This window comes from Cynocephalus volans, chromosome 1 (genome assembly GCF_027409185.1).
Source record: "Cynocephalus volans isolate mCynVol1 chromosome 1, mCynVol1.pri, whole genome shotgun sequence".
NCBI classification, from domain to species: domain Eukaryota; kingdom Metazoa; phylum Chordata; class Mammalia; order Dermoptera; family Cynocephalidae; genus Cynocephalus; species Cynocephalus volans.
In genome coordinates, this window is record NC_084460.1 from 6,090,528 (window position 1) to 6,105,478 (window position 14,951).

The window sequence follows — 14,951 nt, forward strand, 5'->3', positions numbered from 1 at the left end:
GAGGTAGAAGGCAGGTGTCCATCAATTGACAAACAGTAGAACTCAAGAGGAATAAGTGTCCCCTCCATACCCCAGTCTCGCACCATCCCCTGGGGAACAAAGCAGAGGGCATTCCAAGATGAGTGTTGTGCACCCAGAATGCAGAATGCCCACTGAAGAGTAAAGGGCTCTTAGTAGAGAGCCCTGTTCATATAATAGTATTCTGCCCTCTTCATTTCCAGGCAGGGCTCCCAGGCTACAAAGCAGCTTTGATAACAGCACTGCATTCCCTATCCTCTAGAAAGTTAGGTGGCTTTAAAATAGGTAAGGCTTAGGCCGGCCTGTGGCTCACTCGGGAGAGTGTGGTGCTGATAATAACAAGGCCACAGGTTCGGATCCCATATAGGGATGGCCAATTAGCTCACTGGGTGAGCATGGTGCTGACAACACCAAGTCAAGGGTTGAGATCCCCTTACCAGTCATCTTTAAAAAAAAAAAAAATAGGTAAGGCTAATTTCATTCCCTCCCTGCATTCTGATGGAAAGGGCATTTGTTGAAAAATGTGTGTGGACTGGCGTTCAGTGAATACTTGTTTACAGGGGTGTTTTAAAGACAATGACACAAAATCAGAGTTTAGCCCACAAACTTAAGTTTTCAGTTTCTGCTTCTCTCCTTTGAGAAGTAGAGATGGGGAACTGTCTCTACCTCTTTTGTTTTCTTGATCGAATAACAATCTCTTATGTTTGTAGAGTGCTGTATAATGTACAAGGCACTTGGAGTATGCCTCTTGGGAAGATGACGAGTAAAACGCAGAGGTAAACGTTGCCTCTGTGCAGGTGCCGTGGGCCTGGGTGCTTTCCTTTGTGTTGGTTGGCTCTTCTGGCTGGGCTCCCTATTTATCTGTCTTTGACAGATATGAGGACGTGTGAGTAGCACCCACACTTCCATGTATCCTGCTGAGCTCATGTACTTTGTTCACAGTAGGCCCTACAAGTGGAGTGGGATCCTTGTGGCCACACCTAAACTCAGCTGTGGCAGAAATCAAGGTTTATGGATCACTGGAGCTAAAGGAAAACTTGAAGTTTATCTAATTTAATTCCCTGACTTTATAGGTTGAGGAAACTGAGACTAAGTAAGATTTTTCTCAGAACTAAATAAGGTTGAAGCTACCTTTGCCATACCTAGTGTTCTTTGTATACACTTCTGGCTGACTGGTGGTAGCTAGAAATGGGGTTTGGGATGGCAAGATGGGTGTCTGACTGAGGAGCTGTTTTCATAGGCCTTAGGCTGCACTTATTACTCATAAGACATTTGTATAGGTTTGGAATAGCAGAACCAAAAATAGTCTTTCCCTTTTCAGGAGCAGCTCTGCATAAAAGGCTCACTAGCTTTGGACTCCCATCCATTTCAGTAGCCAGGCCAAGTGATCTGGCTGGGAGGCTGAGATGTCCCAGCCAGAGAATAACACTTGTCATCAAACAAGTTGTGAAGCTGGGCAGAGGAGCCAGGTTTGCAGAAATGGCCTTGTATTTAAAAAGGAGATTTTTACTTTGTCTGGGCCTCCATCATGATAAGAGTGCCACAGAAAAGTAGAGATGATACCAGGCCACCCTGGGAGACACATTAGGCTTGTCTTCCTCTATCCCAAATACATAGGCTAGTGGACCTTTAGGAATTCATTCTCATACAAGGATTGGGCAGAGGCCCTCTTCAATAGCTTATTACCTGTGTTGCCCCAGGGATATAGCATGCCTTGGAGAGCTTTGAACCAAGCCATGATGTGGCAACCACTAGAATGACTTGTAGTCAGCCCATCTGGGCAGATTTTAAATGCTCACGTTTCTAGTGCCTTGACTAGTGTGAAAAGTTTGGAACTCAGTCTCTGTTGCTAGTTATGGTAATGGTCCTTTAGTTTCAGGACAGCATCAGATATGTAGTTCCCTAGATAACCACATCACCATTGACCACGTTAGGTATGCATAGTGTGGTGGGGGTCATTGATAAGAAAGAGGCCTCGGACTCTACTTGCAACAGAAATGACTAATTGTCACTCAGTATCTGTTCTCTACATCTTTCATAGTAATAGAATTTTCACCTCATTACATGACTACCTAGAATAAAGAACTGTAGTTCCTATCCTTCTTTTCAGGTAAGTGGGGTAGTCTGACTAAGTTCTGGCTAGTGGGATGTCAGCAGAAGTCCTTGTGTTCTTAAGAGAGAAGGTGTGCCCTCCCTTTTCCCTTCCTTCCTTCTGGCAGGAATGTTGTCATGGTGATGAGCCACTCTGGATCATGCAGACTAAAGCAACACCCCAGGGATGGGGGGATGGTGGAGCAACAATACAGAAGGTGCCTGGGCTATTGATGGCTGGTGGCAGCTTTTATCAGAGAGTAAATGAATGGCTCATGTGCATGCCCCTGTAATGCTGGTCTCCATCAACTACAGCTCAGTTTATAACTTAGGGTATACTTTACCTCTTGGGAACTTTGATTTTAGAAGACAAAACAAAAATAACATGAAAGAAAGCAGTTAGGTAAGATGGCCAAGTTCAAGTGGTACAGAAAAAGCAGGACAGCAGAACCAGAAAGTGGAAGTGTGTTGTTTCCATTCCTTCTCTTCCTGGTTTCCACCTCATGCTTGGAACTGGTGTGCTCTGCAGGAAAGGTTGGTAGATCCTGCTGGTACTGCGTGTCCTACAGTCCTTCATATTGAGTAATACTGGGACTGGTTTCTCCTAGAGATTGGAAGTGGTGACAGACAAATTAAAATTGGGAGGTAAAGGCTGAAGGAGTTAGTTCCAGAAAAAAACAGTTTTGGGCATCTAGCTGCCCATTGGTGGGTGGTCCTGATGGCACAGACTAGCAGAATGAAGGGCTAGGAGACAGCCTAATTTCTGATCTAACTTTAATAATTGACTTTAGTGTCCAGTGAATCAGTGAAACATTTGATTCCGTTTTTAATCCTACCTGTGTCTGTTCCTAAAAGAGCCTATTATGACCTGCCTGAGGAACTGGCCCTTGTCCTTGAGACTAATGAAAGACAGCACTCATTGTATAGAAGCAGCCTACTTACATAACTCTTTCTGCATTTTAGGATGGAGGCTACTTTTTAAAATTGTGGTAAAGTATACATGATATAAAATTTACCACTTAAAGTGTACAGCTAAGTGGCATTGTTTATTCGCATTGTCATACAACTGTCAGCAACATTCATCCCCAGGACTTTTTTTAATATTGCAAAACTGAATATCTCCACTCATTAGAGAATAACTACCTATTGCCTTCCTCCCCCAGGCTCCTGGCAACCACCATTCTACCGTCTCTGTAAATTTGACTATTCTGGTTACTTCATATGAGTGGGATCATATATTGTTTGTCTTTTTCTTTGTGACTAGAGGCTACTTTTGACTAAGGCAGTGGAGAGGAGGACGCATTCCTTGCTAGTGGAAGGAGCCAGAGGCTGTGTTGACTGGGAATGTGAAGACTTCCCACTGTAATTCCTCCTTTTCCCCCAGTGCAGGGTGTGGTGTCACTGTGCTGCAGGGTGTGGTGTCACTGTGCTACAGTGTCTGCCACCATCTCATCCTTTAATTTTCCTTACTGGGAGATGAAAAAAATAGCGCCTGCCTTCTTCATTCGGAGGCACACAGGCATCGATCATGAATAAGATGGCTGGAATGTACTTGGCAAAATATTATATATTAACTATCTCAGAAAATGTAAATAATCACAAGATCCCTCAAGCTCCACCATGCTAACTGCACTTTCAGCCATCCTTGGGCTTTTCTTTTTTCTTGCCCACACTCTGCTCTCTGTCTCCTAAAATGCTGCGTTAAAATTCTTTTAAATTCAAGAAAAAAGTAAGACTTCACCTTCCTCCCCAGGGACACTCCTGATGCTTCTTCTCTGACTAGAGAGATTTCCTATATAAAATTCAACAGCAGGACTTCCCAGAGGAGTTTTTTCTTTAGCATCTCCATTTAAAAATCCTGGTTTCTTCATGACAAAAGGAGGCTTAGTCATCTCCCCCCAATGACAGGCCCTACTTAAAAACAAACAACTAAGAAACCCTGTATCCCACTCCAGCCATGTGCTGCAGAGCGAGTAAGCAGGGGTGGGCACTTGGGAAAGCGGTCCCAAGACCCTGGGTTATCTGGTGGAAATCACGTGGTGGATGATCAGAAGACAAAATCTGCCAGGTAATGAGAAGAACACCACCTCAGATGTACAGAGCTACTTCCTTCCCACAGACCTGGAGTTCTCCTGCTCCCTGCCCCTTCATGGTGGCCGTGGCCAGCTGTGTCCAGCATCCTGGTGCTTAACTAATTGAGATGATGAGGTGTTGGAGGAAGGGAGACTTCTTACTGCCCAACGTGGGCTAGCAAGAAGCCTGGGATTAGGACTCAGCTTTCTCAGTTTGGAGGCCGGCATTTACAACTACAGCTTCATGGCCTTGGGATTTGCCTAATAGCGAATCCTGGGCCCCAGGGCAGAAGTCACTGAAAATTTACCAGGCAGTTTTATAGATGTGGAGAAACTAAAGCCTAGGAGGCCCCCTTCTCTGATGACTCTAACCCAAGCTCCTTCCTTCTGTCTCTCAATTCCTAAGGCTCAGAATGTCTGATCAGTGAGTTTAGCATTCTGCTTTATATGTTTTTTCACAGTTTCATGTGTCAGCCTTGTCTTGCCAATGAGACAGGAGCGCCCCACAGGACAGCGGATAGGTGGGTACTTCATGATTTGACAGAACTCCCCAAAGTGGGGTGTTCCCACACACTTGTTTCCTGAGGTGGCTATCTGTTCTTAAAGGGATCCATCCTGCCTGCCTAGGGTATAGGTGTAATCTCTTTCTGTTTATTGAGTTATCAGTAGAGGAAAGATCTTTTCATTTGGTGAGTCCTGTGGCATTGTGGGAAGACTCTTCGAGTGCAGACCTTTGCCTGCAGTCCTGCAAGCGCATGTACACACATAGGCACACCCATGATGTGTAGTGGCCCTTGGTGTGCATGGAGAATGTGGAGCATGAAGAACATTTACTGAACAGCTGTTGCCTGGGTGTGGGATTGATTAACCTGTAGACAGCAGGAGTTAGAACGTCAGCGCTCTTCAGGATCGTAGCGGTGACGTGGCATGACGCCTTCTGTCCACAGATGAAGAGATGGCAGCTTGGAGAGTCTAAGAGGCGAGGCCAGGTAGCTTTGTGACTTAGACAAACATTTTTTTTTTTTTTTTTTTTTGTCTTTTTCGTGACCGGCACTCAGCCAGTGAGTGCACCGGCCATTCCTATATAGGATCCGAACCCAGCGGCGCCACGGGCTCGGCCCCTTAGACAAACATTTTTACTGTATCTGAGCTTCAATTTCCTTATCTGGGGAGGGGGGAAAAAAAAGAGGATTACCCTAAAGGATCTTTAAGGACACTTTCAGAATTCTATACTTAACGAATTTTTATTGCCATTTTCTTACCATGCTTTGGCTTTCACAGAACTGACTAGAATAACTCGATTGTTAAGGAATTTCTGACTTCAATCCATTTTCCTCATGGAAGGAATTAATCAGTTTTAGAGACTCATGTTACTTGAGGCTATGGCTCACTTAAAGCTCTATAAGAATGTATTGGATTGCTGAGAGAAGAAACTGACCAACTCTTAGAAGACATCACCGATTGAAAATCAGGGCATCTCCTTTCCTTGACAAAATGGGCACTTAGACTACTTTAGACCTACACAGAGGTGGGAGGATGAGCCAGACATCTCTGGAAAGCCATTTTAGGAGGTGCCTTTCTCCTGCTTTGAAAAGTCTAATTATGTTTCACACTTAGGAGAGAAATATTTTTGAATCTGAGGATTTTCTCTGTTAAACTCTGAGCAAATTATTTAACTTCTTTCTTTACATGCCACCTCCATAGCTCCCCAGTGCCTCTCATTTTTATCATTAGTGTTGTAAGGTGTTTTTCCTCAAAGGGTAGATATGCAAAAAAATCAATAGCTGAGACACAATAACAAGAATGAATCTGACAAACAAGGTTGAGTGAAAGAAACAAAACAAAAGAATATGTTCAGTAGGATTCCATTCATATAAAGCTAAAAGTGGGAAATGTTAAGCAGTCTTTTAAGGTATACATACATAAGTGGTAAAACTAATGAAAAGTCAGGAAATGATTATACCCAAAGTCAAGGTAGTGGTGGTGATGGGGAGGAGGGTTGGGGTTATGACCAGGAGAGGCATATGGAAAAGAGCTTCTGGGTTGCTGGCAGTGTTGTGTTCCTTGGTTTGGATGATAGTTACATGAGGGTTTGCTTTCTCATTATTCATTAAATTGTAAAAATATGTTTTATGCACTTTTCTGAATGTGTGCTATATTTTACAAAAATAGAATAAAGTGATATGGAAATCAGGAAAAAAAACCCATAGCTTAAAAATTGCAGATAAACATGACAGATTGAATGCTCTCTTCCAAAACCACACTAAAATGATGGTAAAGGAATCTTTAAAATGCATAAACCACAAAGACAAAATGAATGAGAAAGAAGACAACAGCAACCACACATATATAAACATTATATATTTGGTGGGTAGGTTTTTATTTCTTCATTTATTTGAAATATTCTTTGATGATATATTTGGCTTGAGATTCTTTGCCATGGTCCTTAACAACTATACGACTGCAACCAGTTGCTTTACAGAGCTTTGATTCTCTGCTGATTTTGCAGAGGCTTACCCATTCCTTCTAGTTTCTTGTTATGACCAACCTCAATTAAGTTGATCTGGTGTTCATCGCACAGGTCCTGTACCAGATTTTCCAACATATACTAATTACAGTCAGATGCAAGTACACATGAATTCCACAGCTAGGCCATTGTGGATGAGGATGGTCTCTAACACCTCTTTTAAAGCATTGTTAATGTCCATTTCACCCCTAGCAGCAATGCCTTCCTTGGCAATGGTGATGGGTTAAGGTTGGAGCTGAATCTTGAACTCCACAGAGAGGTTCTGCCTCTGTGCAAACCAATGGTGACTGGGAAGGACAGCGATAGTATTTTGAAGGCTGGAAAATAGGTGGACAAGTAGTAACTGACTTTGTTTATATAAGATAGGTGAATTCAAAGCTGTAGTGGGGAAAATTAAGACACTGTTAAACTTGCAGCTCACAACCCTCAAAAGGTTTGGGAAGTCTCAGGTGTTTTCAGAAGTGGTGGGTGAAAATGTGGTTAAAAAGTGGAGAATTGGTTCAAAATCTGCTTAAGAATTAGACCCTAGATCCCCACTCCCATTCTTAGCAGTCAGTCTCCTTCCCCACTTAGCTGAAGATGGAGGGTTGTTCTCTAATAAGGATAAAACAATAGCTTTCTGGACTGAAGCACTGCAGGTACGACTGAGGGCAAAATGCAATGTGTGAACTTAGAGATGAGACTTTTGAGCTGTCTCCTCACTTGGTTTTCAGAGTGTCGGCCTATACTCTCTAAGCAGAAGATTTGAACATCCTGCTCTGGCAGAGTGGATCAGCCTAAAGTAGAAAGCCTAAAGATCTGCCTAAGATGCTTTCTAAAGTAGAAAGAATCAGGATCTGCCCAACAGAACAATCAGCAATGACACGGTAGCAAAGCCTAGTTGACAAGTCCCACCTGCCACTCATAGTATTCTGTTAGTTTTATGGTGTTTCAGTCTTAAATATGATCAGTCAGTTAGAGATCCTTAAATATCTGAGAAGGCCTTTAAAATAGAAATAGAAATCAAAACAAACAAGCAAAGGATGCCTATTTAAAACAGAATATGCAAGAAGAAAATTTAAAAAACAACAACATCCTCTTCTGTCATTAGAGGGATAAGAGAAGATATTACATTCCTGAAACAGAAGCTGATTGGTATGTAAAAGGAACATTCAAGAAACAAAAAGCAACTTTTCAAAATTAAAAATGTGATAGTTGAGGGCTATAAATGGTAGGAGAACAAAACTGAAGAATCTCTAGGAAAGTAGGGCAAAATATAAGACATGGAAATTAGGAGAAAATAAGAATTAGACAACCAGTTTGAGAAATCCAACATCTGAATACTAGTTGTTCTAGAAAGAGATAACTGAAAAAACTGGAGGAAATCATCGACGAGACAATTCTAGTACATTTCCTAGAACAGGACACTAGTTTCTAGAGTAAGGGCACATTAAATGCCTACCTAAATGGATAAAATAGACATATACCAAGGTATATCATTGTGAAATTTCAGAATAGTAGGGACAATTGGACAATCTTACAAGTTTCTCGAAAGAAAAAATAGGCGTGAGCCTGATTTAACAGCAGCATGGGAAGCTAGAAGGCAATTTAGCAGTGCCCTCAAAATTCTGAAGGAGAAAGACTTCCAGTTGAGAATTTTATATCCAACCAAACTATCACTCAAGCAAGAAGCTAGAACAAAGATGTTTTCAGATAGGTGAAAATCTAAAACAAAGAAACAAACAAAAAACTCCAAGATTAGCTCCCTTATACCTTCTCTTAGGAAGCTCCTGGAGGAAGTTCCTCACCCTAAGTAGGGAGTAAACCAAGGGAAATGTGGGATTCAGGAAATAGGGATCCAACACAGGAGAGAGGCAAATAGGATCTATGAAAGGAGATCTTTCATAGTCATGATGATGTAAACACAAGACACTGATCAAATTAAACCATAACTATTTGGAGAGGATGAGGGAGAGGTGAACAAAAGCTAAATCTTTACCTTCCATAATGGGACAAAAACTAAAAAAAAAGAGAAAAAATCACTAAGTAGCTGTATGAGCATATTATTTAAAAATATAGAATTAAATGCCAAAGGAAACAGCTAAGGAATTGAAAGAGGTTGTTGGGGGCGGGGGTGGGGGTAAGAAAGAGAACTGTGTGTTTTTGTTTTTTTGTTTGCCACTAGCCTTTTAGAACTATTGGACTATTTGAATTATATGTATGTATACCAGATAAAAATAAAAACTAGAGGGCACAGTTTATGGTTTATTTGCTTAGCTCAGTGCCTGACATGTAGTAGGTGCTCAATGGATGGATGAACATGGTAGCTGGGACCTGTGCTTAATTCTTCTCTCCTGCCTCTCATCCCCGAAGTGGACCAAATAGCTGCCTTCCTCCATCCTCAGAACGGCTCTTAGCTGAGGCAGGATGGGCCACTAGGGAGGGCCTGCTCAGCCCCCAAGTATTTATACTTCTGCTACCTGAAATCTCATCATTTGAGACTCAGTACTTTGAGTCTTGAAGGACATTTGGAATTTAAGTAAAGTACAAATGCCCCTAAAATGAAAAATACTATGAACTGTTTTTATAGTAATTTCCAACCTGGAGTTCCCACAATCAAGTGTCTCCTAAAGGGCATAATGATGGCAAGAGAGCTATTTTTAATATTTCAAAACACCTAATGGAAATTGTCCATTTATTCAAGATAAGGTTGCAAAGAGAAACTAAAATGTCAGGTTTTTCTGCTTTGAGCTGAAAGAGTATCTGTCGACTTGGTATGGTAATTCTGGTTATTCCATGCTGGTTAGATGCTATGGTTGGTAGTTATCTATCTTTGATAACTGTGAGAATGGGAGGGGGATAATAATTATCAGAACAGTTTATCTGGTTGACACAGTCTTGCCAAGGCAGTATTGATATGGTGGGATAGATAAGGAGTTGTGGCTCAGAGTCAAGATGGCGGCATTGCCTGCTACTCACGCATTCCTGGGATTTGCTGAGCTGAGGGCAAAGCATCCTAGACAGAGGGCAGAGCAGGTACAGAGAGTGGCATGAGGGCACCAGGGACCAGCCTCGGGGGCTGCTCCAGCACTGTGCCAAGGTGCCTGTGGTGCCCATGTTGCTGGACTGGGCACCCAGCCTGTCAGCTCTCCCTGCAGTTCAGATCCCATCATGTGGCCTTGTGGCAGCAGAGATAAACACTCCAACAAGGCACATGAATCCAGAGGGAATAGGAACCTCAAACTGTGAAAAACAATGGAGACTATGGCCTAGTTTCTTGCCTTGTAAAAGTCACTTGCACTTTTCTGGGACACAGCCAATCTGATCTGCGCTGTAAATGGAGATGTTCGACAACGCTGTTTGGCACACAAAGGCTCTCTCTTCCTCCAGTGGTTCTGGCTTTTGAGCACAGACTGAAGAAAGCCAGGCTGGAGGCTATATAAAACTTTGCTAGCCCGTTTACCTCTTTGGTGACTCAGGGGCAGAAATGGTCACTGGAGATTTTTGTTTTTATTTTGTTTTGTTTGTTTTCAAAGAATGATGTTTGGAAGCAGAAGCACTCGATAAATACATTCTGATCTTCGGCAGCATTTAAACGTGCTACCACAGAGTTTGACACTTAATTGTTCTCAGTTTGTTTTGATATGTTCTAATTTTGTGTTTCTAACCAGATTTTAAGGTCACCAATGTCAGTTTATTTACAAGTAAGTCTCAGTGTTCTCATCTGTAAAGTGAGGATGAACGTGACTGTTTTGCAGGTTTGCTGTGTCAGGGTTTCAGGGTTTAGTTTTGGTTATAAATCTTCCCATCCACTCTCTTCCAGGGCTCTCTCAGAATGGACACTACTTCCAAAGAACAGTATCCATATGGGAAAGAGACCACTTTCTTACATAGCTTGACAAGCACCTGAGAACCACCTTCCCGTTGTAGGACTCTGTATTTCTTCCCCCTGATTCTAAACCAGCCTGGACAAGGATGCTGATTTTACATCTATAGAGAGACACGGCTCACGCAGTTTGCTTTCTACATGGATGCTGGGAGAGCAAGAGAAAGTTGGGAGAAATTAACGAGGAAAGCGCACAGAGGGAAATGGTCCATTCTTTTTTATTTACAAAACAAAAAATAATGGAAGGAGGACATGTCTTTGAGGCACAGTAACCCTGCCCATTGAATGTCCCTGGGCATTTTAATAATCGCTACTCCTGTGAGGAGACCTAGGAATGGGGTAGAGAGAGGGATGAAGTGCCCTGCATTAATGGCAGAGGGGTGAACAAGAGGTCCGGAGGAGCAACAGCCTTCCTAACAAGGAGGGTTAGAGATGAGGACTATAAAACCACCAGCACACTGCCTGGCCCATGTAAGGGGCTTCACAGAGAGTAACTGTAATTGCTAGCAGTGGCTTTGTCGTTCCCAGAGTTGGTGTCCATGCCATACACATAGAACTTTGCTGAGATGAAATTTCCTTGTCAGTGTGCTTTTGTGGACCACTTCATTGAGAACTAACACAAAGTAGTGGTCTTGAGCATCTTCATTAAAGCTATAATAATTTCTGCCTCTTATTTGCCCATGTGTCTGGAAAACCCGCGGTATGTCTTCCCTATTAAAAAAAAAAAAATGACTTCTGAAATTTGTATACTCCTTTAAAATTTATGGCAAATTTCCTCATACGACACTGGAGCCTCATAACAGCCTTATGAGGTAGGCAGTGTTAGTATTCTCACTCCAAAGATGAGGGAACCGAGCTGAAATGGCTCAGGCACCATGTCAACGTCCATTCAGTGAGTAAATGGCTGAGGCAGGATGTCTGTCTTTGGACTCCACATCCAGTGCTCCTTTTTTGTAATTCATAATGCTTCTTCTGTCCTGTTGTTGATAGCATAGAAAGAAGACTTGTTACATTTCTTATCACCCCTTGGTGAGAGCTATTGAGTGTTGCCTTTTCTGTTTTCCAAGGGGGTAAGGAAAACGGCTTTCAGCTTGTGGTGAAGGTTCACAGAAAAATGGGATCCAGAAATGTCTTCAAGCCTGGTTCAAGTGCCAGAAGAGTTTGGCAAGTGAGTTTACCATCGCTGAGTCAGGCTCTTCCTCCCACATTCCCTGGGTTTTGGATTGATTTTGCAACAACTCTGGCGGCTCCTTGTATTTCCCTTGGCCTCCGAGGCATTCCAGTGATGGTGATGGCTGTCAGGGTCACAGCCCCAGGACAAAACAAGGGCTATTTGTGGCTGATCTAAAACATAACTGGAGCCACCTGTGTCCTAAGCTGGCCTCTCATGCTCTGGGGCCTGTAACCCAGCTGAAGGAAAAAGTTCACATCACTACATGTAGCAGAAATCAGAAGCAACAGCTTTTTCATTAAGGTTGCCTGTATAATTGGAAGACCAAGCTGTCTACCACCCTGCCATGGTTGACCAAGCACCTCAGTTTCTCTTTCCATCCCCAGGGGCTAGAATGTCGCTCTTTGTTGAAATCCTGCTTGCCTGTAAGACCATGCTTCATCCTTGGAGTCTTCATTCCTAGAATGCATGTGACCTTATTGTTTGTCACCAAGTTGGTGCTTTCTTAAATATCCCCTTGTACCATTTTATGATTGCTTCATGGGCAATAACCCTGACTCTGCATTCTTTGGAGTCAGATACTTGGTCTGCTTGCTTTCCTCTCTTGAAGTGCCTCGATGTGCTGGGTACAAGTGAATGCTGGCAGAATCATTTAATGGAACATAGTGGAGGGTCATAGAAAGAATTGAGACCTGGGAACCCAGAGGCCTGATTTTGTTACCTAGGACAAATCCCTTTACCTGGGATTTCTCAGTTCCTATCTGTAGAATGAAAGAATTGAATTGGATGATCTCTAAGGTCCATTCCAAATCTAAAGTTCTAGGACTAGTTATAGATGAATTAAGAGATGTTCATTGCTTCCTCCCCATATTGCAACCTGTTAAGCTGTCTTTGGCTTATCACCTGCACCTATAATTTGGCTGTATGGAACTGAAAAAGATTATCTTCATATCTCAGAGGAAGGTCAAAAGAAGAGTGAGGCGTATTGAGTAGTGTTTAGAAGCAGAAGCTTGGGAGTCAGATGGACCTGGTTTAAATTATAGCCCTGCCACTTACTAGTTTTGTGACTTGAGCAAGTTACTCCCTTAAGTACCACCTCTCTCTTCAGAAACATAGAGTTAATAACACCAGTCTCACAAGGCAGTCGAGGAATAAGTGAGATAATATGTGTATGGTGCATACGCAGTGTAAGTGCTCAATAAACAGTAATGATTTGAGGAAAACTGTTTCAGTTCTAATAACACTAGCAGTACTAATTATGCACATGATAGCATTTTAATAGAGTTCCATAATTTATGGAATTTGGAGAGACTTAGAAAAACATGGGCTGACTCTCTAGAATCTCAGGTTTCTGGTCAGTGATTCAAACAGACTACTCTTGCTTTTTGCCAGCATAAATAAATCAAGTGTAAACCTGTACTTTTTAAGCAAATTGTGAAAAATGGAACAAATTGAATGATAAGAAACTGTTTTAATGAGACACTTTATTCTTGAAGTGATTTGCTAAGGAGAGATTCTCCAATTTGTGCCTGAACTATCAAAAGCAACAGTCTAACTATTGTGCTTGCTTTTCTTTTCCAGCTGTTCTGGGTTTAAGTAACTGAAGCTTTCTGAAGTATAAAGTTGGAGAGTGGCTCAGTGATCTAAGCAATGAAGACTAAGGAAAGGCTTTGGATCTGAATCAAAATTTTTCAAGTGTCTTGTTCTGAGATACTGAGAAAGTCACTTGCTAACCTTTCATACCTCAATCTTAACCAACTAAAAAAATGGCATGATGTTATGATGAACATAACCCAGCTTTAGAGAGTGAAACATGGATGAACATAACCTGGCTTTGGTGGGGTAATAAAGCTTTAGATGATCCTTTTCTGTTTTAGTGAAAAAATGTATGCTGAGTGTTACCTTTCAAGGAACTTCTGGACAGAGTCCAGGTGGTTTTTTTTGTGTGTGTGTGTGTGTGTTTGTGTGTGAGCGTGGGAGCGTGGGAGCCTGAAGTTCAAGTACTTGTAAAGATTTCTAGCACACACTGTCTTTAAAAAAACAGAGAAAATAGTTTGATCAAAATAATATCTTTTCATCAGTGGTAGTTGAGACACACATAGACTTAGACCTTACAGATCTCCTGTGTCTTATCTTGACAATGTATATTTAACTGAATTTTAACATTGACTCTCAGAGTCAAAAAGAATTCCAGAAGAAAACCAGAAAGCCAAATTTTAGTAAATACTAAGATAGCGAAAATAAATAACAGAAATGGCATATATGCAGAGGGCGCGTAGCTTTTGAAGAAATGGCTTTTGATAAAACAGAGCAGGGTGAAATTTCAAAGATGTGTCTTCTACCCATTAATCTCTGGGGAAATGTGTTACATCAGCCCTTAGTTTTCCAGTCCCATTAGGCCCAGCAAACATTCTACACTGTTGGGATGATGGGCTTTTCTGCCATGTTTGTGTATGTTCCTTCAGCTTGTCCCCCTCCTCACAACCCCAATCAGGAGCACAGAGATGCCTCTGCCCTCAATAGTCCGTCTTTGAGATTCTCACTCACATCCCTTTTGAAGGCAAGAGGAACAAAATGAGCAGGTGGCATGTACTCTGGTTATCTTTAGGTTGGCTGATCAGTTCTTCATATGGCTTTGAGTATTTATTTAGGATTTTCATGGTAGGTAGACACATTGTCCCCATTCAAAATGCCTCTAAATCAGAAGGGAGTACCTAAGAAGTATCAAAAATGAGAGGACAAAAGGGATTCTCTTTAAATCTCTTACTTTGTTTAGTATGGTGGGCAAAGGAACTTGCCAGTTACTAACCTGTAAGTAACCTCACAGTCTCAGTTTTGTCCTATGTAAGCAGGTAGTGATAATAACGCCTTCCTCATAGGGTTGTTAGGAGAATTAAATGGGTTAGTATTTGTTAAATGTGCCTGCCTGGCACCATAGTAGGCACTCAGTAAACGTTAGCTAAAATTATGTTAACTATTCTAAGGGAAAGGGTTAGTAGGCATGTTGGAACTGATGTTAAGAAGGAATAAGACCCTTCTTGGGAAAAGTGGGGATCAGGGAGAAGACGAGTCAGTAGGCTTCTGAGTGTGGGGATACAGGGTGTGAGGCAATGTCTGTACTTAAGTGTCTGCATCCTCCTGGCCACAGAAATAACCTACATCAGACATGGTAAGACAAAAAGAACTCATTCATTTTCAAGACGTGTG

The 14,951-nt window shown here is 42.0% G+C and overlaps 1 protein-coding gene and 1 pseudogene across 1 annotated transcript in view; one reads left to right on the forward strand and one right to left on the reverse strand.

Moving 5' to 3' along the window:
* Window positions 1–14,951, forward strand: part of CACNA1C (calcium voltage-gated channel subunit alpha1 C) — a 609,830-nt gene that overhangs the window by 81,879 nt on the left and 513,000 nt on the right. The gene's annotated exons all lie outside the window — the stretch shown is intronic.
* On the reverse strand, window positions 6,573–6,916 carry LOC134391314 (small ribosomal subunit protein eS12-like; annotated as a pseudogene).